This window comes from Schistocerca gregaria, chromosome 1 (genome assembly GCF_023897955.1).
Source record: "Schistocerca gregaria isolate iqSchGreg1 chromosome 1, iqSchGreg1.2, whole genome shotgun sequence".
In the NCBI taxonomy this organism is placed as follows: Eukaryota; Metazoa; Arthropoda; class Insecta; order Orthoptera; family Acrididae; genus Schistocerca; species Schistocerca gregaria.
The window spans coordinates 570,948,776-570,975,113 of NC_064920.1; the positions used below are offsets into that span (position 1 = coordinate 570,948,776).

Consider the following 26,338-nt stretch of genomic DNA (forward strand, 5'->3'; position numbering starts at 1 on the left):
TGGGCATACCACCTTAGGATGTAAAGGCGAAGCGACTTGTGGCAACTGTGGTAAGGCTGCTCATGAAGGAGTTGGTTGCTCGTCTCTGGCTAAATGTATTAATTGCTCTGGGAACCACCCTGTTTGGAGTAGGGACTGCCGAATCTTTTTAGAGGAACGCAAAGTCCAGGAAATCAAAACAACCAAGCGAATCCCCTATGGTGAAGCCAAGAAGATCTATAAGTCGATGCAACCTCCCACATTTGCTACATCTTTCGCATTCCTGGTTCAGAAGCCTACTCCAAAAGTCGATGCTTCAACGCAGACCGAGGTGGTGAGTGTTGGCACTAACACCTGCAGCTGTCAGTGCACTTGCAACACAGCCAGTGTTTCAGAGCCGGTAGCCCCTACTCGAACGGCAGACACGGGTATAGTGGCGAACGTGGGCCAGCCCCTGTCGCCTCCAACAGCTGAGGCTGTTCCCAAGCCCAGTGCGCCAATTACCACTCCCACATCAGCTCCCCCAAAGCTCACCAAACCACAGAAAGCTCCTGTACTGCAGCAACACTGGGTCAAATCCCGTGGTAAACCGTCTGACCATGTGGCTGTTGTTTTACGTGAAGCTTCATCTGACTCTTCCCCAGAGTTGATGGAATACGACGTATGTGTGGGGCAAACAGCTCACCCCACACCAGCCCCTCCACCTGCTGCGGTCTCCCCGCCCCGTCGGAGAGACAGGATGACGGTGCTACCCCCAACATAGATGGCTCCCATACTTCAGTGGAACTTGCAACGGTTCAGGACGCATGTGAAGGAACTTCGTCTACTCTCTCAGGGTAGACCACTGTGTCTCTGTCTCCAGGAGACTTATTTCCATCCCTCATACTCCCCTGAGCTGCGAGGCTATACACTCCACAAAAAGGACGACCTGCGTGGAGAGAGAGCTAGAGGAGGTGTAGGTATTTTCGTCAGGACGGACTACCACTCCTCGCCTCTCTCGCTTATGACGACTTTACAGGCTGTCGCTGTGTCTGTGCAAGTACGTCATCCGTTGACTGTCTGTTCACTTTACTTCCCCCACATGAGGCACTTGATGAAGTGGCCCTCACCGACCTTCTTACACAGCTCCCCCAACCATTCATTATTTGTGGTGATTTTAATGCCCACAATGTGCTTTGGGGCTCTGCAATTACCTGCCCCAGGGGTAGAGCAATTGAGAGGCTTCTCCTGTCATCCTGTGCCTACTTGCCCAATGGAGGACAGAGTACTCATTTCTGCACAGCGACTGGGTCGTTCTCTGCCATTGATCTCTCGCTTTGCTCTCCAGCTCTTGCCGCCAGTGTTCACTGGGAAGTGGTCGCTGACTTGCATGGCAGTGATCATTTCCCCATCTGGATTCACCTGCCAGATGGCGTGGGCCCCGGAAGGAGACCACCACGATGGGTGCTCAGTGGAGCTGACTGGACACTTTATAGCCAGTTGGCCGAATTCGAACACTGTGCGACTGTTGAGGTGTGGGTGGATCATATTACCGAAACGGTCCACCACGCCGCTGCAGCATCCATTCCACAGTCCATGGCCCCCCGGAAGAGGCCACCTGTGCCTTGGTGGAGTGCCGACTGCCGCTCTGCCATCTGGACCAGGCGTGCGGCTCTGCGTCGGTTCAAGTCTCGGCCGACTGCTGAGAATCTTGCAGTATTTCGGGTGGCGAGGGCAAGGTGTCGCCGCATTATTCGTGAGAGCAAGAAGAGGTCACGGCAACAATTCCTGAACACCATTAATCGTTCCACCAAAAGTTCCATTGTGTGGGAGACCATCAGGAGAATTTCTGGCAGAGGAGGGAGGTGCCCCATACCTGCTCTAATGAATAACGGCACTCTCCAAACGGATCCGCGAAACATTGCCCAGACTATGGCAGCGTATTTTGCCACAGTTGCTGCAACAACCAGTCAGGATCCAGATTTCCAGCGCCATAGGGCCGTTGCTGAGAGATGTAGTCTGAACTTCCAGTCCACATCTCATGAAGTTTACAACTGCCCATTTTCTATGTGGGAGCTGGATTCTGCATTGTCTGGAGCTCGTGACACCTCCCCTGGTCACGACAGGGTCCATTACAGTATGCTATGGCACCTCACAATGCGCAACAAAGAAATCCTCCTCGCACTTTTTAATGGAATTTGGGCGTCGGGTCACTTTCCTGACGCGTGACGTGAGGCAGTTTTAATCTCTTTTTTAAAACTTGAGGAAGACCGCACGAGCCCGAGTAGCTACCGTAGTGTTGCCCTCACTAGTTGCATAGGGAAGACCTTGGAGCGGATGGTCAACCGCCGCCTTGTCTGGATGTTAGAATCCCGGAAACTCCTTAGTCGCTTTCAGTGTGGGTTCAGGAGGTTTCGTTCCACCTTGGATAATCTGGCCCTACTGGAGGCGGCTATACACCAAGCTTTCCTACGCCGTCATCACCTTCTAGGTGTATTTTTTGCCATTGAGAAGGCCTACGATACCACTTGGAGGCGTCTCATCCTGGAGCACCTTCACGAGTGGGGTTTTCGGGGTTGTCTTCCTCTTTTTATGCAGTCTTTCCTCTCGCCACGATATTTTAGATACCGAATTGGTGACGTCCTGTCTGATCGCTTTGAGCAGGAGAACGGTGTCCCTCAGGGTAGCGTTTTAAGTGTGACTCTCTTTGCCATCGCTATTAATAGCATTACGTCCATAGTGAAAAGTCCTGTCCAGTGTTCTTTGTTTGTGGATGATTTCTCTTTGTTTTGCTCTTCTTCAAGCCTTGCAACGACAACTCGTCAGTTGCAACTTACGATTAGACGTTTGGCTGACTGGGCGCGGAAGAGTGGTTTTAAGTTTTCCACCGAGAAGTCTGTATGTGTTTTTTTTAACCGTTCTCGTTCGATTTTAACCTTTCCTGAGTTGCGGATGAGGGACACTATTCTCACTTTTAAAGACACGGTGAGGTTTCTGGGGCTCATTTTTGACTCGAAGCTCACGTGGTTACCTCATCTTAAAGACCTGAAACGGCGGTCGCTTAAGTCTTTAAGTATTTTAAAATGTCTTAGCCACAGTACATGGGGAGCTGACAGGACTTGTCTGCTCCAGTTTTACATGGCATTTGTGCGATCTCGGCTCGATTATGGGTGCACGGTGTATGGGTCTGCGAGGCCTTCTTACTTGAAGATGTTGGACGTTGTGCACCATGAAGGGCTTCGGTTGGCCACTGGGGCATTCCGAACTAGCCCCATACCAAGCCTCTGTGCAGAGGCTGGTGAACCGCCACTTCCTATGCGGCGACGGCTACTTACAGTGCGCCAGGCGTATAAGACTTTGTCCACACCATACACCCCTGCATACCCTGCCATTGCTCAGCCTCCTCTGGCACAGTTATTTCATAACCGGCAACGTGCGACGCAGCCCTATGGGATTCGCGCACAGGATTGCCTCGCTGCGATGTCTATGGCTGGTCTTCGTGTTTTGCGTCGCGGTTGGAGCAGATCCCCCCCCCCCCCCCCCCCTTGGCTCCGCCAGAGAGCCAAACTTATTTTAGATTTGACTAATTTTAAGAAAGATCGCACACCAGATTTTACATTCCAATGTCTGTTTTTTAACATTTTAGATGTGCATCACTGTTTCACTGTCGTGTACACTGATGGCTCCAAACAGGAGAATTTCCTTGGCTGTTCTGTAGTGTTCCCTGATCAAGTTACCCGGATTCGCCTCCCTGCTGAATACACCGTTTTCGCAGCGGAGCTCCACGCGATCTTGAAGGCACTGGAGCAGATGAATCGTGTTCGGGGCGATCGATTTCTTCTCTGCTCCGATTCTCTTAGTGCCTTACAATCTCTGCAGAACCTGTATCCGACTGAGGCGATGGTCCAGCTGATACATGACCAACTGTACTTGCTCCTACGGCGGGGTACAGAAGTATCCTTCTGCTGGGTGCCTGGTCATGTTGGCATCTGGGGCAATGAACAGGCCGATCGGGCTGCCAAGGAGGCCTGCAGAGAGCAGGATGTGGTCCAGTGTCCTATTCCCTTGCAGTCAGTCATCGCTGCACTCCACAGGAAGTGCATGGAGTTGTGGGAGGACGAATGGCTGGCAGTGACGGCCAATAAACTGCGGTTGATAAAGTCAACCACTCGGCCGTGGCGTTCCTCCTGCCGGTTGCTCAGGCGGGAGGAGGTGGCCCTCACACGTCTTCGGATCGGGCACTGTCCTCTCACACATAGCTTTTTATTACGGCGGGAGGATCCACCGTTTTGTGATGCTTGTGGTGTGCACATCTCTGTCCGGCACATTTTAACAGACTGCATTTTATACCGTGATGCACGGGCAGAAGCACAAGTTGCTGGGGATCTGCCTTCTGTTTTAGCTAATGATGAGACGTGTGTGTCTAGGGTTTTTAAGTTTTGTGATGTGTCTGGACTCTGGCCTAAAATTTTAGGCTGGAGGTTTTAGTGTATTGCAGAGTGGCTGACTCCTCCCCTTTCTTCCTTGCGTTCAGCCGGCCACTTCCATCTGCTACATTGTTTTAGCTTCCTCTATCATTTTCTTCCTGTGTTGTCCATGTTTTACTGCTGACGCTCTGCTTCATCCCACGCTTTGGTGTGGGTGAGCACATGTTTTTCGACGATTATTACCCCTGTTTCCTGTTCCGTTTTATATTCATGTTCTGGGATTTTTCTTGACACTCGTCTCACTATGTTACTGAACGGGCGCTGAAGACCTTGCTGTCGTGCGCCCAAAACCCCTCTACTACTACTACTACTACTACTACTACTACTAAATCAATCGGTTGGCTCAGAATAGTCTTGACCGGCGTCATAGATCAGTATTATAGGTAAGTGCTATTGTTTGTGTCAGACCTGTAAGATGCGGTAGACAGTAGTGGCGCGGCGCTGATAGAATTCCTGCTGTACGCCAGTTGCTTCACAAGTTCTTGAATAGTGCTTCTCTGCAGAATGAAGCAGGCAACCTGCAGGAACGCAGATATATACACTTTTACGAAATGATATTCAGATGGTTTCGCGTCTCGACACTGACATCATCAGTGCGATTTACTGTTGTTGAATATGGAATAAGCTATGAACAACGAAACGCGTAATGTGAAAATGTGATGCCAGATCATTATCGTCTTTACATAAGTTAAATAAGAAAAAGTATGAAAGATATCTTATTGTAGTTGTTATTTGCAGCTGGGAAATGGCTTCGCTGGCCGGTGTGGCCGAGCGGTTCTATGCGCTTCAGTCCGAAACCGCGCGACTGCTACGGTCGCAGGTTCGACTCGTGCCTCGGGCATGGATGTGTATGATGTCCTTAGGTTAGTTAGGTTTAAGTAGTTCTAAGTTCTAGCGGACTGATGACCTTAGATGTTAAGTCCCATAGTGCTCAGAGCCATTTGAATCATTTCTTGAAATGGCTTCTTGATTTGTTGGACTGCCCAAAACGTGACACCACAGCATGCAGCTCATACTGCGTCGTAATCTGCCAGCATAGAGGTGACGTACGGTTCAGTATATATTTCTGCACTAACAAACTGACAACAAAATTGCGTTACAAAAGAGTAATCATCCAAGCATGATCATACTCGTTCACAAGTATGAATAATAAACATGAAAATCTCATGCCAATAAAATCTTCTTCCTCGTCCAGAAACAAGCCTCCGTGAACTTTGTGCCTTCCCGACATTTCAGTCTAGAAAGGAAAGGGACGCTGATCGCTTTCTGTCTGTTGCTGCTAACTTAACCACTGTGAAGTACTACCACCGCCCGCCAATAATGGGACAAATGAAAGCTGCTCACATAAATTTAATCGGCAGTATTTCGGACATATAACAGTCCGGTGTTATTCCATTAGAATGTATTGCTAGAACATTGTCGACTGAAGAACATACGTTGATTCCCTCAACTCGTGGCCATATGAGATGTAGTCGCTCGGGAAATGCCCCATCAAGACCTATGATTTCTAGTGAGTAAGATGATTCGAAGTGTTCTTCTCGAACCAACAGAGCTCCTTGGTATTGGCAAGATACTACGTTGAGCGTGATGCGTATCGGTAAATTTGAACCGTAAGTGTCTTAGACTAAACGGATTATGAAAACATATACTCTGAAGAGCCAAATAAACTGGCACACCTGCCTAATATCGTGTAGGGCCCCCGCAAGAGAGCAGAAGTGCCGCAACACGACTATGGCATGTACTCGACTAATGTCTGAAGTAGTGCTGGAGGGAACTGACACCATGAATTCTGCAGGGCTGTCCATAAATCCATAAGAGTACGATGGGGTGGCGATCTCTTCTGAAAAGGATGTTACAAGGCACGCCAGATATAATAATAATGAGCGTATGACACTGGTAGCCAGGAGACCCATCGCGGGACGGTGCGGCCGCCGCTCCACCAGTTCTTTAACGCCACCATGGCGACTTGCGCGTGAATGACGATGAAATGATGGTGGAAGACACACAACACCCAATCATCTCGAGGCAGAGAAAATCCCTGACCCCGCCGGGAACCGAACCCGGGACCCCGCGCGCGGGAAGCGAGAACGCTACCGCAAGACACCCCAGGTACGGTCAATAATTTTCATGTCTAAGGAGTTTGGTGGCCAGCGGAAGTGTTTAAACCCGAAAGAGTGTTCCTACAGCCACTCTGTAGCAATTCTGTACGTGTGGGGTATCGCATTGTCTTGCTGGAATTGCCCAAGACTGTCGGAATGCACAATGGACATGAATGGATGCAGGTGATCAGGTAGGATGCTTAAGTGTCACCTGTCAGAGGCGTATCTAGACGTATCAAGGATCTCACATCACTCCAACTGCACACGCCCCACGCCATTACAGTGCCTCCACCAGTTTGAACAGTACCCTGCTGACATGCAGTGTCCATGGGTACATGAGGTTGTCTCCATACCTGTACACGTCCATCCACTCGATACAATTTGAAACGAAACTCGTCTGAGCAGGCAACATGTTCCCAGTCAACAGACCAACGTCAGTGTTGGAGGGCCCATGCAAGCCGTAAAGGTTTGTGTCGTGTAGTCATCAAGGGCACACGAGTGAGCCTTCGGCTGCGAAAGCCCATAATCAATGTTGTTTCGTTGAATGGTTACCACACTGACACTTGTTGATGGCCCAGCCTTGAAATCTGGAACAATTTTCGGAAGGGTTGCACTTCTGCACGTCGAACGATTCTCTTCAGTTATTGTTGGTCCTGTTCTTGCACGATCTTTTTCCGGCCGCAGCAGTGTCGGAGATTTGAAGTTTTAGCGGATTTCTGATATTCACTGTACACTCGTGAAATGGCCGTACGGTAAAATCCCCGTCTCATCGCTCATTGGAGATGCTCTGTCTCAACGCACGTGCGCCGACTATAACACCACGTTCAAACTCACTTAAGTTTTGATAAACTGCCATTGTAGCAGTTGTAACCGAACTGCGTCAGACCCTTGTTGTCTTACATAGGCGTTGCCGACTGCAGTGCCGTATTCTGCCTGATTGAATACGCATGCCTTTACCGGTTTCTTTCGCGCTTCATTGTATAATGGATCGAAGAGGACTGTGATCCTGAGCTGGTATTGCCATCTCAGAAACGAGAGGTCGAACGCAGTCCCGTCATCGACACGGGTAATGGCTTGAAATCTTGTAGAATTTTGATACGATGGAGTGAGCAGGAGGTCTGTGCGTCGCCTTCAGGCACTGCGAGCTCTCAGCATCTGTGAGCTCTAGACTGAAAGGTGATGTGACAATGTTACCTGTGGAACAGTATCGTCTAGTAGGTATCCTAAGAAACTGTCTATGAAGTCAGTAATCAGATATTTACTGTCACTGATTAGAAACAGCTACATAAGAAGTGTGTAGGCAGTGAAGAAGGCTATACAGATTTGGAGTCACAAGGAGGGATAGTGCTGCCAGGGTTAATACTGCTAGCGTTAACTGAGCAGAGGCTGTTCGTGAATTTCAAAGTCACACATTATCACTGATCGGGTGTCGACCGTCAGAGTTGCGGTGGAACTATCAAAGCCAAAAGGATTTTTCTTTTTTAAAAAAAAGAAGGTTTTACCGGCTATGAACCCCACCTTTCCCCCAAGGTTATATAGGCTGACAACCTGTTTCACGGATTTCAGAATGCACCACAAAACTATATGACGTGCACATGTCTCCATCATGTGTTACAGCAGGTGCTAATCCCTTTTCTTTTATAAATATTAACAATTGTCGCCTGTGTGGTAATTGGGTGAGGGGGAGCTGGCTGTTATTTCTCCTTCGATGGAGTGGAGAGCCCCACTTGTATGCCATTGTGCAGTGTTTCGGAGCCTAGTGAGAAGGCTGTGCTACGAATTTACAAGAATACAAAATAGCAACCTTACCCTAATGACTGCCCTAATGGAACCATGTCACCAAAAACCTAGATGTGACCTACAGAGACTGCTCGATACCTTCAGCGGCGCCAATGTAGCTGGCAGGCCATGCTGTTCGTGGGAGGCAATGTACCCTGTAACATCAGCACTGTTGCGTCAACGTTTCTATTTGCATACCCGTATCAGCTGGCATTTCTGGTGTGGCTCTCGGTTTCCCATGTTAATGCTGGCAGATGTTGGCGTTAGGTATAACAATAACAGTTGTGTGAATAGAAAATAGCATTAACAACTGAGTATGGGATGGCTACCTACCACAGAACAAATGGCATGCTGTTATATCGGAGCCAAGGTAGCCCCTGAGGGCCGGCAACCCATATTACACCACAGAGGACGAGGTTGTCTGTGCCCAAACCGTACCAAAAGCACGAGTGTAAACACCGGCTATTTACATAATGGAAACAGACATTCCGAGCACTATTTCCTGCAGGGGGAGCTCGAGCCACGGCCTGCCAGTATCACTACGCCAAAACCTGATTGGCTGGAGATAGCTATATAGGAGCTAGAACCAGCCGCAATGTTCAGTTCACGCTGGATGCCGACCTCGTATACTGCGATTGTTGAAGATTACGTCTTCGTCTCGGTGTTGGACTGTTACTAGTGTGTGAGTGTGTTACAACGAACCTTTGTGGAAAATTCGAAGTGAACTTTTGTTTGCCTCAATTAGGAGACTTTTTTCGTTATTGTTACCTTTCGTTTGTTTGTTCAGTCATCAACCTTATGAACTTACATCAATAAAAGTTGTGTTTGTGAAAAATTGCGAATTGTCAGTCACAACACATACAATAGATGGAAAATAAAATAATCTAACCATCTGATACAGAATCATCATATTTGAGCGGGGTTTGACGTAGTACACTGGAGCTGGTGATTCCAGCAGCCACAGTCTGTAGGGAGCAAGAACCACCTACTGTTTATGAAAGACCTGGGCGCACAAGAACTCGCTGAAAGTGTGATCTCATATTTGGACCAGTGTACTGGGTTCACAAAGATGGTAAACATTGTTACTGTTTTTATTTTGCTTTATGGCGCAAAAAACTGCTTCAGTCATACGCGCCCAAGTCAAAACTAGAGAACACGAAGACAGAGAGGAGTTAAAAACACGGCTATACGTCAGTCCCAATTTACATAACAGAAGACAGCTAAGAACAGGGACGTGGAAAATGGCTAAAAAAGACATCGTACAGAAACGGAGGTCCTAAACTAAAAATTATATGGCCCCTGCCATATTGGTTTGGCGGATAAAAAGTAAAACGCGGTCGACAGCCCGGGCGTAATTTGCTAACACAGCCGATAAATCAGACGGCAAACCCAAGCGGGAACGTAAACGATTAAAAAAGGGGCATTCCATCAAGAAGTGGCGGACAGTTAAAACTTCAGAGCAATGTGTACAAAGTGGTGGGGTAGCGCCACTTAGCAAATTACGAAGCCTAGAAAGGCAGTGCCAATACACAATCTTGTTAAAATTACCTCCTCCCGGCGGGAGGGCCGAGAGGAGGTCGTCTAAGCCGCTGGGAGAGGCTTAATAAGCCAGAGCTTATTCCCATGAAGGGAGGACCGTTGTGGATGCCAAAGGGACACCACCTCCTGACAGACGGCTACACAGAGATCATCAGAGTGAATATAGGTACTCGCAGGCTGAGGTACGAGGACTGCAGCGCTGGCAGCAGCATCAGCAGCTTTGTTTCCTGGCAGACCGACTTGACCAGGAGCCCACATACTGCACAGTGTCTCCACCAAGAGTGAGCGAGTGACAGTTTTCCTGGACCTGCTGCACTAAGGGATGGGCGATCCATCTGAGCAGAGGACACAATTGAAAATGCTGTGTTGCCGGTTGTTCTCTGTGGCCTGATAAAAGGCGAAGAGCATAGCTGTGAATACTAAGCAGTGTGCCGGAAGCCGATATCGAAAGACACCGATGCCAATGACGAAGGTATACCCGACCCCATGGGCAGTCCGAGAGCCATCAGTGAATGCAAAGGTACTATCGCGAAATTCCATGTGAAGGTCGTGAAACTGAAGGCGACAGAGCGAGACTGGAGTAGTGTCCTTAGGTAGAGAATGAAGGCTAAGATTAACATGGGCCGCTTCACGTAGCCAAGGTGTTGAAGGGTTCACACCCACTGGAAGAGTTGCAGGTAGTGTGAAGTTAAGCCACCGTAGCAATTGCCGAAACCGGACTCCAGGAGGTAACAGAGAAGAGGCATGCACCCCATACTGAAGATCAAAGGAATCATCAAAGAAGGGAGCATAACATGGGTGGCCACGCATGGCAGACATGGTAGTTCAACAGCTTCAGCATACAGACTCTCAACGAGGCTGGTGTAAAAGGCGCCTGTGGCCAAACAGATGCCACAGTGGTGGATAATGTTGAGACGGTGTAAGAGGGGTGGGAGTGCAAAAGCATAAACAAAGCACTTTTAGTCGAGTTTCGAACAAACAAGGAACTGGTGCAAACGGAGGAGGGTGGTTCGATCGGCACCCCAGAAAGTACCAGTGAGGACATGTAGGACACTGAGGAAATGCATAGAGCTGGCTGTCAGGTAAGACACATGGGAGGACCAAAGAGTTTCCTATCGAGCATGAGTCCCAGGAATTTCGTAGTTTCAACCAACGGAAGGGCAACAGACCCAAGAAGTAAATATGGCGGGAGATGCCCGGGGGGGGGGGGGGGGGGGCGAGGGGGGAAGACAAGCCGTTGTAGGGTTAATGGCGATAGCAAGAGGATGACGCTCAGGACGGAACCATGAGGCACACCGTTTTCATGGATAAAGGTGTCCGACAAGGCAGAACATGCATGCACCTTGAAAACTCGGTCTTTTAAAAATTCCTGAAGGAAACAGGGTAGGCGGCAATGGAAGCCCCACATGTAAAGAGTACGGAGAATACCAGTTCTCCAGCAGGTGCCGTAGGCCTTCTCCAAATCGAAAAAGATGGCCACAGTCTGGAATTTCCGCAGAAAACCTTTCATGACATTGGTGGGCAGAGTAACGAAATGGTCAGCTGCAGAACACCGCACTCTAAATTGACACTGTGCAATCGTTAGTAAATTGCGAGACTCGTACCACCATACCAGCCGGGCATGAATCATACATTCCATCATCTTGCAAACGCAGCTAGTGGGAAAGATAGGGCAGTAGCTAGAAGGAATGTTTTCGTCCTTACCGGGCTTAGGTATGGATATGACGGTGGCATCACTCCAACGTCCAGGAAATGTGCGGTTGTATGTGTTAAGCAGAAAGTGCTTGCCCGCAAGAGAAAGATGCTGTAATATCTGAATTCGGACAGCATCTGGCTCTGGGGTGGAGGGTTGGGGTGATTTGAGAGCGTGATCTAGCTCCCTTATAGCAAGCGATGATGATGATGGTGGTGAGGTTGATGATGATGATATTTCGTTTGTGTGGCTCTCAACTGCGCGGTTGTCAGTGCCCGTAGAAATTCCCAATCTGAACACAATTCAGTCTAGCCACTTGCACGAATGAGAATGGATGCGTGCGTGGAGTGCGTCACGGCATGCCTCAGTCCAGCAAGGGACTGGGACAAGGCATGGTAAAAAGAAAGCGTGAGGAATAGGACGTTCTGCAACAGTAATTATAATGTTTATGACATTTTCCACCTGGTCATCACAACTGGGGAAATACTGTTCATCAGAGGTCGCCGGGAGGAGTAAGGCCGCCAGTCAGCCTACGTAAGCTGCCATTTGGGTAGGAGTTAGTGAACGGATAGCAAATAGGAAATCGTCGATCGCGTATGTCAGAAAGAACGGAACACTCAAGACGATGGGCAAGCTGGGCAGTGCAGAAGGATAGGTCCAAATGGGAATAGGTTCGCGAAAGGTCGGAAAGGAATGTGGGTGCTCCAGTGTTACAGCAGAAGAGGTTTAGTGGATTAATAAGGTCAAGCCAAGAGGGCACCTCTCTGACAATTCCTGGGAGAACCACAAGGGGATGATGCGCATTAAAGTCACTGAGTAGCAAAAACGGGGGAGGTAGCTGCCCAATAAGCTGAAGGAAGTCTTCCCTGGTGACATCGAATCATGGAGGGACATAAATGGGACCCCCACAAGAAATAATCACATACAGTCATGCCTGGTGACGTTGGAGGCCAGTAATGTAAGGCTGAATCATTTGATCCAATGCAAGCGATACATCGTTCAGTAATCATTTGATTCAAAAATTCCAGATGCCAGTGTGGCCATGACCCATCCTGTTGGTAAATGAAGGCGGTCTAATCAGTCTCCAACTGTGGGAAGAAGACAGTTCTCAAGCATATCGAGACATGTTCTTCCTGTAACAGTGTTCTCGGCGAAGAAAAATGAAGTGTACACCTTTTCTCGTGAAACTGCCCAAAACACATTAAATGTGTCAAATACACACAGAACCAAGTAAAACTCGAGCGTTTGCCCTTTCCAATAGTACGTTGTTCACGCGCATATCTCAAATAACATAATAGTTGTGATTTTTTTAAATCGGATGAGTCTTTTTGATACACCCTGCAACATCGCAAGTAAAGTCACTTAGAAAGTCATCATTTAATGTGGGAGTAACCAGGCAATCGAGGAGAGGAGTAAACTCATCAGGGACAATCGCACCAGCAGCAGGGACATCATAAAGATCGGTAAATATAGATGGCGGACATCCATAATCCGTAAGGGAGCTTGTCTGGCACCGTAATAAAGTTGATGCAAGACAGAATAATAAAATTCCTCGGTCCCACGGAGATCCCTCGCCCTCTCGGCGCTGTAACGCATTAACGCTTTCCGGAGCAAAGGTTTGGCACACACTGACCACCAATCCATAAGTGACGGTTAACGGGCCTGCAGACGCAAGCTACGGGTCCAAACTTCTCGAACGATAATGGTCCAAACTTCTCGAACGATAATCTCGAGGGTAAGGTAATTTAGGAGACGTGTGTGCAACATGGAGGGGAGGCGATACAGTTTTACTGATTGCGGCACTTGATTTAATATTACAGCTACGGCATAGTGATCAGTGAAACAAGCGGCTATCACATCTATCGCTAACAACTGTCCACATAGAGAGTCAGAAAGATAAAAGCGTTCGGGTTGGTTACTGGAAGTAGCTCAAAAATGCGTGTACCTGACATGAGTGGGATTTTGATTTTTCAAAGAACGCACTAAAACGTCTAGTTCATCACTGACATTAGAGGTATGATCCACAGGACGCAAGACATAATTAAAGTCTCCACCTAACAGAAGTTTCAGCGGAGCTTTACGGAATAAATAAACCATATCCTCTTTATAAAACTGCGCACATTCTGTGAAACAACCAGATCCTGAAGGGGCATAAATAAGAATCAAAAGTAAGGTCACAAAAAGTGCAGCCTATTTCTCGGTCCTTATCAAGAACTTCGAAATCAGTCAGTAGTACTCCCTCTGTAAAATAATGCTGTACCAGTAGATGGTTCAGGAGCCATATTGAAGAACGTAGAAAAGCCTGGAATAGAAAAATTTTCAAATAACACTTATTGCAAAAATATCACGTCGGTACATGAATCATAAATAAATTGTCGCAGCGCCGCTCGGATCTAATTCTGTTCACATTCAAGATAAGAAAGGTATAGGCCAGCACCTATCGATTACCAAAACTATGCAGTTGATTACTTGCAAATGACCGTAAACAGTCTATGGCAGAGTCAACGGATGAATCTGAGTGCAAAGAGGTGGACCCTCTCTTCCATCCTCTTTTTCTTTTTTCACGATGCCGCGCGCTCAGGTCGAAAACGTTGTCTGTTGCGACTGTGTGGGAAAGCGATGCCGCATGGAGCAACGTGAAAGGGGGGCGGGTGGGCTCTTGCGGAAATTCAGTATCAGGTAGAGGTGGGCGGTGCAGCTCTTGGGAATCAACGGAATCGATAACTGACGGTACAATTTTTACCGTCACCACATGTGCAGCTGGCAAACTTGCGCCGATCGGGGTTCGATCAGCAGCGGCTTGTGGCACACGTTCCCCATCCGGGGGAGCAGAAGAAGGGTGGGAATACGTTACAGACTCAGGGATGTATGGCAAGTCCGCAGATATAGTACGGAACTACGGAACAGGTCTGTCCTCATGTGACTCCGACGCGGTGGTCTTCAACTCGGGAGCCAGGTCGGACCTAAACTCAGGGAGGGGAGAGACCTCTCGCACCGGAATTTTTTCAGTGGAGCGGAGAAGCGAAGAGGAAACGTGTCACTCCTTGCCTCCGTCTACGGTTGTTTTGAAGTGGTGGTGGTGGTGGCGGCGCGGAAGCCGCAGTGGCGAAGTCCTAAAGCGAGGCTAACGGCGGAAATGCACTAGGACCATCACGCGAAGGCTTGTCTTGCCCTTCAGAAACATGGTTAGTCACAATGGCTGTCGCTTGGGGAACCAGATTCGCTGAAGTTAGCCTTTTATGTTGTTCATGATTGGATGTTAGTACCGTAATACGACGCGGGCAGTTTGTACGGAGGCGTCCATTCTCATTACATATAAAACAGGTCCGTTCTTGTCCTATGTAAATTGTATGTACCCGGCATCCACACACCATCAAATGAGAAGGAATATTCCGTTTGACCGCCATGTCCACGGATCGAATTGTGCAATAAACTTGTAAACGATGTTGAGCGGAAAGCGTATGCGCCGTATATTCCGTATATCCCTAAACGAAAGCAGGGCGATCTTGAGGACACGGTCATCAGCTTCGGGCGGAAGGTTAAAGACCCTAACGTTCGGATATTCTACCTACGCTTTCGCCAGAATAATCATGCTATTAGAAAAATGGCTCTGAGCACTATGGGACTCAACTGCTGTGATCATCAGTCTCCTAGAACTTAGAACTACTTAAACCTAAGTAACCTAAGGACATCACACACATCCATGCCCGAGGCAGGATTCGAACCTGCGACCGTAGCAGTCGCACGGTTCCGGACTGAGCGCCTAGAACCGCGAGACCACCGCGGCCGGCCATGATATTAGAGCCATCGCGTTTAGGGAAAGGGACTTCTTGTCCGTACCGCAAAAACGAGCCAGTCAATCTGAAGGGGGTCTATGAACTTGAAATAAAACACACACGATTGGGAAACAAAGTAAGCTGTGTAGCCTGTTCTGAAATGACCTTGATCGTATATAAAAGCCAGTTATGCATTTATAACGAACTCGGCTGCACATGACGCGTGGACTTGCCAAAACAACTGACTGTACCTACGCGTGGAATGTCCCTGGGAGCCATGGACGACATCACGGCGCAAGACAACGCCACGTCAAAATGGAATCACAAACACGAGACACAGAAAGTCAAACAACGATGTGCTGCTCACAACGACTCACAAGACGATGAGGACAAACAAGGAAGCTCTCGCAACCCAACGATAGAGGCGGGAACAGGCGGAATCCTCGAGAATAAACCGCTAGACCACCTCATCACCCAGGAATTTGGCCACGCTTGCTGCCGTCTAGAGTAACTTCTGCTCTTCCGTGTGATGTTCGCTAGGTGGCAACGGGATCGTTTTCATGCTGACGAGCAATTTTAATTAAGCATAATTCAGACAGTATCTACGATATATTTGTAACTTATATACACAGCCTTCTTCGTGATCATTGTACCTATTAGTGAAAACCGAATCTGAAACCCGACAGCAGTTCCTGAGATTATCTTGCATATACAGAGGGACGGGAGCAGTCGAAATTAATATATATGTATATAAAGGACACAAGTGAACATTATTTTTAAATGCGAACATTTTTAGGTTAGGCTTTACCGTGATTGTTACTGACATTAAATGAAACAACAAGTTCACTGTTACCAGTCACCGTTTTATTTATTGCCACGACGCGTTTCGAAGGTTTAAACCTCCATCATCGGGTGGATTTACATTAGTAAGTATTACATTTGCGTGTGTGTTGTGTTACGATTTTTGGAGGAACTTGTGACACTGCCTTCAGTGGTCACAGGTTCCTTTTGCTGTCGTAACACATCACATGTATACTGCCACATTTGTAAACAAATATCACGGAATATATCTGTTTACAAATAATTTGGGTGAAGGTCACGGTTAAAGCAGGCTCAGACATGGTAATTGGATGTCTCTATAGGCCCCCTGGCTCAGCAGCTGTTGTGGCTTAGCACCTGAAGGATAATTTGGTAAATATTTCGATTAGATTTCCCCGCCATGTTATAGTTCTTGGTGGAGATTTTAAATTGCCGGATATAGACTGGGAGACTCAAACGTTCATAACGGGTGGCAGGGACAAAGAATCCAGTGAAATATTTTTATGTGATTTATCTGAAAACTACCTTGAGCAGTTAAACAGGAAACCGACTCGTGGCGATAACATATTAGACCTTCTGGTGACAAACAGACCCGAACTATTTGAAACAGTTAACGCAGAACAGGGAATCAGCGATCATAAAGAGGTTACTGCATAGTTGATTTCAGCCGTAAATAGAAATATTAAAAAAGGTAGGAAGATTTTTCTGTTCAGCAAAAGTGACAAAAAGCAGATTTCAGAGTACATGACGGCTCAACACAAAAGTTTTGTCTCAAGTACAGATAGTGTTGAGGATCAGTAGACAAAGTTGAAAACCATCGTACAATATGCGTTGGATGAGTATGTGCCAAGCAAGATCGTAAGAGATGGAAAAGAGCCACCGTGGTACAACAACCGAGTTAGAAAACTGCTGCGGAAGCAAAGGGAACTTCACAGCAAACATAAACACAGCCAAAGTCTTGCAGAAAAACGAAAATTACGCGAAGCGAAATGTAGTGTGAGGAGGGCTATGCGGGAGGCGTTCAATGAATTCGAAAGTAAAGTTCTATGTACAGACTTGGCAGAAAATCGTAAGAAATTTTGGTCTGATGTCAAAGCGGTAGGTGGATCAAAACAAAATGTCCAGACACTCTGTGACCAAAATGGTACTGAAACAGAGGATGAGAGACTAAAGGCCGAAATACTAAATGTCTTTTTCCAAAGCCGTTTTACAGAGGAAGACTGCATTGTACTTCCTTCTCTAGATTGCCGCACAGATGACAAAATGGTAGATATCGAAATAGACGACAGAGGAATAGAGAAACAATTAAAATCGCTCAAAAGAGGAAAGGCCGCTGGTCCTGATGGGATACCAGTTCGATTTTACACAGAGTACGCGAAGGAACTTGCCCCCCTTCTTGCAGCGGTGTACCGTAGGTCTCTAGAAGAGCGAAGCGTTCCAAAGGATTGGAAAAGGGCACAGGTCATCCCCGTTTTCAAGAAGGGACTTCGAACAGATGTGCAGAACTATAGACCTATATCTCTAACGTCGATCAGTTGTAGAATTTTGGAACACGTATTATGTTCGAGTATAATGACTTTTCTGGAGACTAGAAATCTACTCTGTAGGGATCGGCATGGTTTTCGAAAAACACGGTCGTGTGAAACACAGCTCGCGCTATTCGTCCACGAGACTCAGAGGGCCACAGGCACGGGTTCACAGGTAGATGCCGTGCTTCTTGACTTCCGCAAGGCGTTCGATACACTTTCCCACAGTCCTTTAATGAACAAATGGACTATCAGACCAATTGTGTGATTGGATTGAAGAGTTCCTAGATAACAGAACGCAGCATGTCATTCTCAATTGTGAGAAGTCTTCCGAAGTAAGAGTGATTTCAGGTGTGCTGCAGGGGAGTGTCATAGCACCGTTGCTATTCACAATATGCATAAATGACCTTGTGGATGACATCGGAAGTTCACTGAGGCTTTTTGCGGATGATGCTGTAGTGTATCGAGAGATTGTAACAATGGAAAATTGTACTGAAATGCAGGAGTATCTGCAGCGAATTGACGCATGGTGCAGGGAATGGCAATTGAATCTCAATGTAGACAAGTGTAATGTGCTGCGAATACATAGAAAGAACGATCCCTTATCATTTAGCTACAAAATAGCAGGTCAGCAACTGGAAGCAGTTAATTCCATAAATTATCTGGGAGTACGCATTAGGAGTGATTTAAAATGGAATGATCATATAAAGTTGATCGTCGGTAAAGCAGATGCCAGACTGGGATTCATTGGAAGAATCCTAAGGAAATGCAATCCGAAAACAAAGGAAGTAGGTTACAGTGCGCTTGAAACTTCGTGGCAGATTAAAATTGTGTGCCCGACCGAGACTCGAACTCGGAACCTTTGCCTTTCGCGGGCAAGTGCTTTACCATCTGAGCTACCGAAACACGACTCACGCCCGGTACTCACAGCTTTACTGCTGCCAGTACCTGCTGTGAGTACCGGACGTGAGTCGTGCTTTGGTAGCTCAGATGGTAGAGCACTTGCCCGCGAAAGGCAAAGGTCCCGAGTTCGAGTCTCGGTCGGGCACACAGTTTTAATCTGCCAGGAAGTTTCATATCAGCGCACACTCCGCTGCAGAGTGAAAATCTCATTATTCTACAGTACGCTTGTCCGGCCACTGCTTGAATACTGCTCAGCAGTGTGGGATCCGTACCAGATAGGGTTGATAGAAGAGATAGAGAAGATCCAACGGAGAGCAGCGCCCTTCGTTACAGGATCATTTAGTAATCGCGAAAGCGTTACGGAGATGATAGATAAACTCCAGTGGAAGACTCTGCAGGAGAGACGCTCAGTAGCTAGGTACGGGCTTTTGTTAAAGTATCGAGAACATATCTTCACCGAAGAGTCAAGAAGTATATTGCTCCCTCCTACGTATATCTCGCGAAGAGACCATGAGGATAGAATTAGAGAGATTAGAGACCACACTAAAGCATACCGATAATCCTTCTTTCCACGAACAATACAAGACTGGAATAGAAGGGAGAAGCGATAGAGGTACCCTCCGCCACACACCGTCAGGTGGCTTGCGGAGTATGGAGGTAGATGTAGATGTAGATGTACATATCGGATATGTCTCGAACACTTCATGTCAACTTCCATGTCACTCCTGAAAACGCCAGCGATTTACATTTGTAGTGTCAAAATTGCGTGGCCAAGTTAAACGTTGCAGTTTCTGTTGGTAGCAGCGAGCGCCAATTACGTCAGTATTCCCCCTCACTCGTCTGCTGTTTTAGAAGAATGCCGATGTGAAGGAATAACACATTACTTGCGTTAAAATTGTTTTGTAACACAACTGGTGTGCTATTACTTCACATCGGATATCTTGAAATTTGATTTACATCGCCACCCCCACAGTGCAATCGGACTTCTTCTTTGTGCCATCTACACTTGCTTCATGCTGCCAAAGGAAAGACTGGACGCGATGAAAGCTAAAAAAGCAGTAAGACTCCTTCACACAGTGAAAGTAAAATTGTGTTCTACTACAATTTCAAAAGAACAACAGCAAATATTTATCGAAAATTGTAAAAAAAATGTAAAATAAAAATATCGTCACTCTACATTTCCAATTCGACGTAAATTATCAATATATCGGTGAAAAAGATTTGCGGGTATATTTCCATAGTTTTTAAAGTATCGATATATTACCAACAGCCGTAGTTCTTACAGTGTTGTGTGTGGCGGCGTAGCGCGCTACACTCTCATTCGGGAGGAGCTGAGATCAAAGCCCCGCCCACTCATCTAGAGTTGAGTTCTGTATGCTTCACTTGAAGTCTCGGCCCATCCGATTTACTGCTCCGTCGTTGGCCAATCCAAGCTTGTGCTACGTTTTAAATGACATCGTCAAGCTACGGTGCAATGAGCACGTGAAATCACTAGTAAGGAATATCAGTGGAAGACTGATTTGCTGGGATAATCCTTGGACTAAAAGAGTTCTGAAAAACAAACGACAAAATATATTGTTACATAATTTGCCTAAAAAGAAGAAAATAGATTGCAGAAAGATTTGACACAGCTTTGATGTACGAAACCGTGTACAGCAACTGCACGCTCATACGTTGGTAACCTAAGGAGCCCATTGTTAGCAATTCCGTCAGACAAGTATGCTCCAGTACACTTTAAAATTCCAGGATTATAACACTGAATTTTAAGTCCTCAATCGGCACCTTATTTGCAGTAGATGGTTTCGAGAATCACTCGAACGCTTGTCAAATGTTTCTCTGATCTATTTTATTTCCTACTTTAAGACAAATCAACTCTTAAAAGACAGACCTAGAAAGCTTGAAATAAATATACTTAAATATCGATCTATATGTAATTATTATTGCGAGTATATAAATCATGAGAATGCATAGAAGTTTCAGTTTATGGGTGATTTAATATTTTTTACCTTCATTTACACAGCTAGCAGCAGCTGTTGGTGAAATAGGTACAAGGGTGCTTTGATAAGTTTGGTAAAAACTTAAGAAAAAATGTAGTTTCGTAAACAAGACTACTTACTACTCAACATAGTCCCCTTTGAAGCATATACAATTGGTCCACTGAGCCTCCAGATATTTCATCCTTGCCGAAAAATAGGTTCTGTCAGGCTCTGCAAAACACTCGTTCATTCTAACTATCACTTCCTCATTTGATGAAAATTTCTTCCCAGCCAACCAAAGTTTCAAGTTATGGTACAAGAAGAGGTCACTTGGGCTAAGCCTTGTGAATATGGTGGATGAGGAACCAATTCAAAGCCCAATTTATGCACTTTCACCATTGTTAGGGTGACGTATGTGATGGTGCATTATGCTTGTGAAAAACCACTTTTTTTGCCTACCAACCTTGGTCTTTTTTCAGCCAACGCAAGTTTCAAACGATCCAAAAATTACGCATAATATGGTACAGTTTTTCCAAGTACCGTATGAGGATTATTCCTTGGGAACCTCAAAAAAAAAAAAAATTGCCCATTACCTTACCAGCTGATAAATGGTTTTTACCTTTTTCGTTGCTTTCTCCAGCCTTTCTCAATTCTTTTTACTGGCGTTTTGACTCTGGTTTGAAATATCGGGTCATATTTCATCAACATTTACAAATCGGCGCAAAAAATCTTGCGGACTGTGATTAAATATCGCCAGACTTTGTGCTGGAATGTTTTGCCGGATCCGCTTTTAGTCGATTGTGAGCAATCGCGACGCCCACATCGCACACAGCTTCTTCTTCGTGCAGGTCATAATGCGTTCGCTCAGTTGAGATGGCTAGTCTCAGAAATCTCAGAATTGTTTTCGGCGGTCTTGCATTAACGTATGACGGATGTTGTCAATGTTTTCCTTTATGTCGACGTGTATACTTATCCGACCACGTTTAAATTCATTAATCCTAAAGTAAATGGCTTCAGTGATAGTGCAGAATCCACGTGAACTTCATCCAGTTCTGTTTTGATCTGTGTAGCAGTGCAACCTTTCAAATGAAAATGTTTAATAACAGCACGAAACTCAAGTTTTCTCCGTTTGAAATCGCAGCCGACACTCCGACCAGGTAAGACGGCTGACAACAATGAACTTCTCGCTGTACTTTGTTGAAATACTTTATGCGGTCCTTGGGGTAATCCAGTATTTAGTTCTACTGGCAGTACTGTGTATCTTTTCCAGAGACCATGGAAATGATAAGGACCTGTAAAGAAACCTACCGTCGTTTTCTCTTCGTTAAATACTCGCAGGTGTTAGAAAGGGGATAGCTATTATTGGTATGAAGTTTGTTTATAGGCATCGAGGAACAGAAACATGACGATGTAACACATGCTGTGCTTGTAATTATCCTTTCACTATGCCCAGATGAAGTATCCTCTAATCTCAAAAATTAAAAATTTAATTTCCATAAACGCCGTCTCAGCTGTTGCAGAAGCAGTTAAGTATAATTTTTTTGGGAAACTTGTAGAAACGTATAAGGATTATAATACGTAAAATAATTTGTCGTAAATGTTGTAAATAGTAGATCTGAGAATATGAAGAGGTTAACACATGCTAAAAGCTTTAACCCAGGCAAAAGGCTGTTGGTTTAAAAAACATACATTGAGGTGACAAAAGTCATGGGAAGAGATATGTACATATTAATATGGAGGCAGTATCGCGTACATAGGGTATAAAAACGCAGTGCATAGGCGGAGCTGTCATTTTTACTCACGTAAAAAGGTTTCCGACGTGATTATGGCCGCACGACGGTAATTAACAGTCTTTGAACGCAGACTGGTAGTTGGAGCTTGGCACATGGAACTCTTCAGTTCGGAAATCGTTAGGGAATTCAATATCCCGAGATCCACTGTGTTTGAGTGTGCCAAGATTAGTAGATTTCAGGCATTACCTCCCACTATCGACAACGCAGGAGCCGACGGCTTTCAAGCAACAATGCGTGAAATAACGGCAGAAATCAATTTGGGGCGTACGACGGACGTATCCGTTAGGAAGTGTGGTGAAATTTGGAGTTAATGGGCTACAGCACCAGAAGACAGACGTGAGTGCCTTTGTTAACTGCACTTAGCCTGCAGCGCGTCTCCTGGACTCGTGACCATTTCGGCTGGATCGGAGACGACTGGAAAACTGTGGCCTGATCATATAAGAGGCGATTTCTGTTGGAAAGAGCTGATGGCGGCGTTCGAGAGAAGCACAGACTTCACAAAGCCAAGCTGTCAGCAACGCAGGGTACAAGCTGGTGGAGGTTCCATAATGGAATGGGCTCTGTTTACAGGGAATGGACTGGATCCACGGGTCGAAATGAATCGGTCATTGACTGGAAATGGTTATGTTCGGAAACCTGGTGACCATTTCCACCCATTTCCCAAACAATGTTGGCGTTCTTATGGATGACAGTTGTTCGTGATTGGTTTGAACAACATTCCGAATCATTTGAGCGAATGATTTGGCCACCCAGATCGTCCAACATGAATTACATCGAACATTTATGGGATGTAATCGAGAGGTTACTTCGTGCACAACATCCTGTACCAGCTACACTTTCGCAATTATGGGCGGCTATAGAGGCAGCCCGGCTTAGTATTTCTGTAGGGGACTTCCAAGGACTTGTTGAGTCCATTCCATGCTTAGTTGCTGCACTACCCCGGACAAAAGGAGCTGCGACACGATATTAAGAGATATTCCATGACTTTTGTCCAATCAGTGTATATACGCATAGTACCATAGTTGTCCATGACAGTTCAACATACAATGTGTACTATTTTTACGACTGTAAGAAGCACAAAAGGTGCAAAGGAGAAGAACCACGAGTGTTAAGTATCATAATCGTCAGTTTTTGAAGTAAATGTTGCTGTCTGTAAGACACACCAGCTGTGACATTTGTCAATAAAAGAAAATGGCTCTGAGCACTATGGGACTTAACATCTGAGGTCATCAGTCAAAATGGTTCAAATGGCTCTGAGCACTATGGGACTCAACATCTTAGGTCATAAGTCCCCTAGAACTTAGAACTACTTAAACCTAACTAACCTAAGGACATCACACACACCCATGCCCGAGGCAGGATTCGAACCTGCGACCGTAGCAGCCCCGCGGTTCCGGACTGCAGTGCCAGAACCGCACGGCCACCGCGGCCGGCCAGGTCATCAGTCCCCTAGAACTTAGGCTACGGCCATACGAGCGTTTTTTCCACGCGCGTTTCTGCCACAATTCACGCAACACGCGCGGCCACATGGCTTCCTCTCTCACGTGGCGTGCAATTGGCATTTTATCCAATAAATGGAAAATTTTCCATCGTCCAATCGATGTTAACGTGGATGTGGTGGATACTATTGTTCAAGCATGTTTGTGTACTTCACAATTTTGTGAGACAACATGATGGTTACAATTTTGAAGGCACACTGACTTGCAAAATGGAAAGTATTCCAGCACATGGGACAAAAGGAACGGTCAGTGGCAAAAGTGTCAGAGATCATTTTGCTGATTACTTCTCTTCCCCTCAGGGATCTGTACCATGGCAAGACCATTATGCAAACTTCTTCGGATGAAGACTAATTTTTGTATTGGCTTGTTAACATTTTATTCATGTATAAATTTCATTGTACACTGTTTATAGCATTTAATAAAATATTTACTGTCTGTAACTACCTAGATCTGAGTTTTGCTTGTTATCCATTCCATCCCATTTTTCTACAAGAACGGCCCCTGCAACTGCTCGCCACGATTCTCTTTTTCTTTCTGTAATTTTGTATTCCGGTCCCTTGTATTGTACAGCCATGGATTTTTCTGCACTTCCATAATAATGATTTCACTGTCCAGACGCTCCATTCTGGCACTTTATAAAATACAAGAAGATTGCTACAATGACAACGAAGCGAGGACGGCAAGGTCTGTCCATAAACTGAACAGCGAGCTGCCGAGCAGGATTGCCAACCATTGAACTTTTTTCCTCGTACAGAAACAACTAAAATCTTGTACTTTGGCTTTCAGACCACGTGCATTTATCATGCATTTGACATGTTATAAAACCAAAAATAAGACATGTGTGGCTACTTCATTATGAAATACCTACTTTCTATAATGTCGCACCACGCATTGTTAGACTGCATATGATCTTTATTTTGAAATACCTATTGAAATAATACCGCTCCACGCATTGTTGCATATGTTGGCATCGCTAAGATTTCAGTTCGGTAATTGTCGGTAAGCGTCGGAGGAAATGGCTCAGGTTCCGGACTCTGTCGCAGCGTGTCTCCCGCCCAAGCAGAACGAATGCACCCGAGAGCGTTCGCTCAGCGCGAACGCCGAAGTTTGCGGGCCCGCGGCGTGCGAAAACGCCTCGCGTGGCCAGCCCCATTCAACACGCAGTGGTCTATAATGTCGGCGTGAACGCCGAGGACGCGCGTGAAAAAAAGGCTCGTGTGGCCGTAGCCTAAGAACTACTTAAACCTAAATAACCTAAGGACATCACACACATCCATGCCCGAGGCAGGATTCGAACCTGCGACTGTAGCGGTCTCGCGGTTCCAGACTGTAGCGCCTAGAACCGCTCGTCCACTCAGGCCGGCTCAATAAAAGAAAAAAAATGCTAGTACAGTTAGAAGCATCGCATCACTTTCCAAATTTCCATACTGACCTTTCATTATTTACTGTCTTAAGATTGTGCCCTACCGTGAACAGGATAACTGAACAAGTTAAGGACATCGTGATCGAAATGATCTCAAGTTGTTGCGAAGCAAACGTAACGTTCATGTATTCTAGCAAATCAAACATTCTGTGAGACCCGGATGAGTGCGTTGTGATTACTTTATTGTACTGTGGGAACACGGCAGGTGTCACCGTTCTTTTAGAAGACTCCGAGACTTCCTCGGAATTTAAAGCAGTCTGTTTGCCAAAGATTCTTATTCTGTTTGAGAAGCGACAGTGCAGATGAAGAAACTAAAACTAATTCGATTCGATGGTTAAGACGTTGCATCATACATATTGTCAAACTCGGGCGGATTATATAAAATCGGTGTTAGAATACGCATGTTTGCACATAGCTGATATAGATACAAGTATGGAGCACATTATAAGGACGCTTTTTTTTACACTTCGTCCAATGTAACTAACATTCTGTAATAATTGCACATAAATGTAAATAACTTCGAAAAATGTTTTTATGAACATGCATAAAAGCAATATCTCTAGTTCCAAAGAATTTGGTTTTATTAACGTACACGTCAAGAGCTTCTTTCTGGTCTATTTCTCTCTTTCTCTCACTCATATATTTATCTACATCTACATCTGTACTGGATAACCCACAGTATGGTAAGACTGAATTTCTCTAATTACCTCCTCGTAGTCTTTACGCCAGATATAAAAAGTGAAGTTAATGTATTTCTTTTTTGTTGTTTTAATAAACAACAACTTTGCCAGCTGTAATCGGAGTTCTTCCTAACATCATGCCTTCCAACAGCTGCGGTTGCCCGGAATATAAAATACTATTTTTTCTTGTACTGCAACTTGGCTCCTAGATATATGAGAGCAAGAATTTCTGCAGTACTAGGTGTATTTCTGAAAGTGTCCGCCATTGCAGTCAACTGAGCATTTCGGTTACACTCTTTTACACTGACTACACAAACCTTTGACAAAGCGCTCAGCTAGTCTTTGAATAAGATCTCTCCAGTTAATTTAACTTGCGGAGGAGCCGACG

At 45.9% G+C, this 26,338-nt stretch overlaps 1 pseudogene; it reads right to left on the reverse strand.

Moving 5' to 3' along the window:
* LOC126361089 (uncharacterized) overlaps positions 1-14,375 on the reverse strand; it is a 31,686-nt pseudogene extending 17,311 nt beyond the window's left edge.
* Between the last annotated feature and the right edge of the window lie 11,963 nt (positions 14,376-26,338).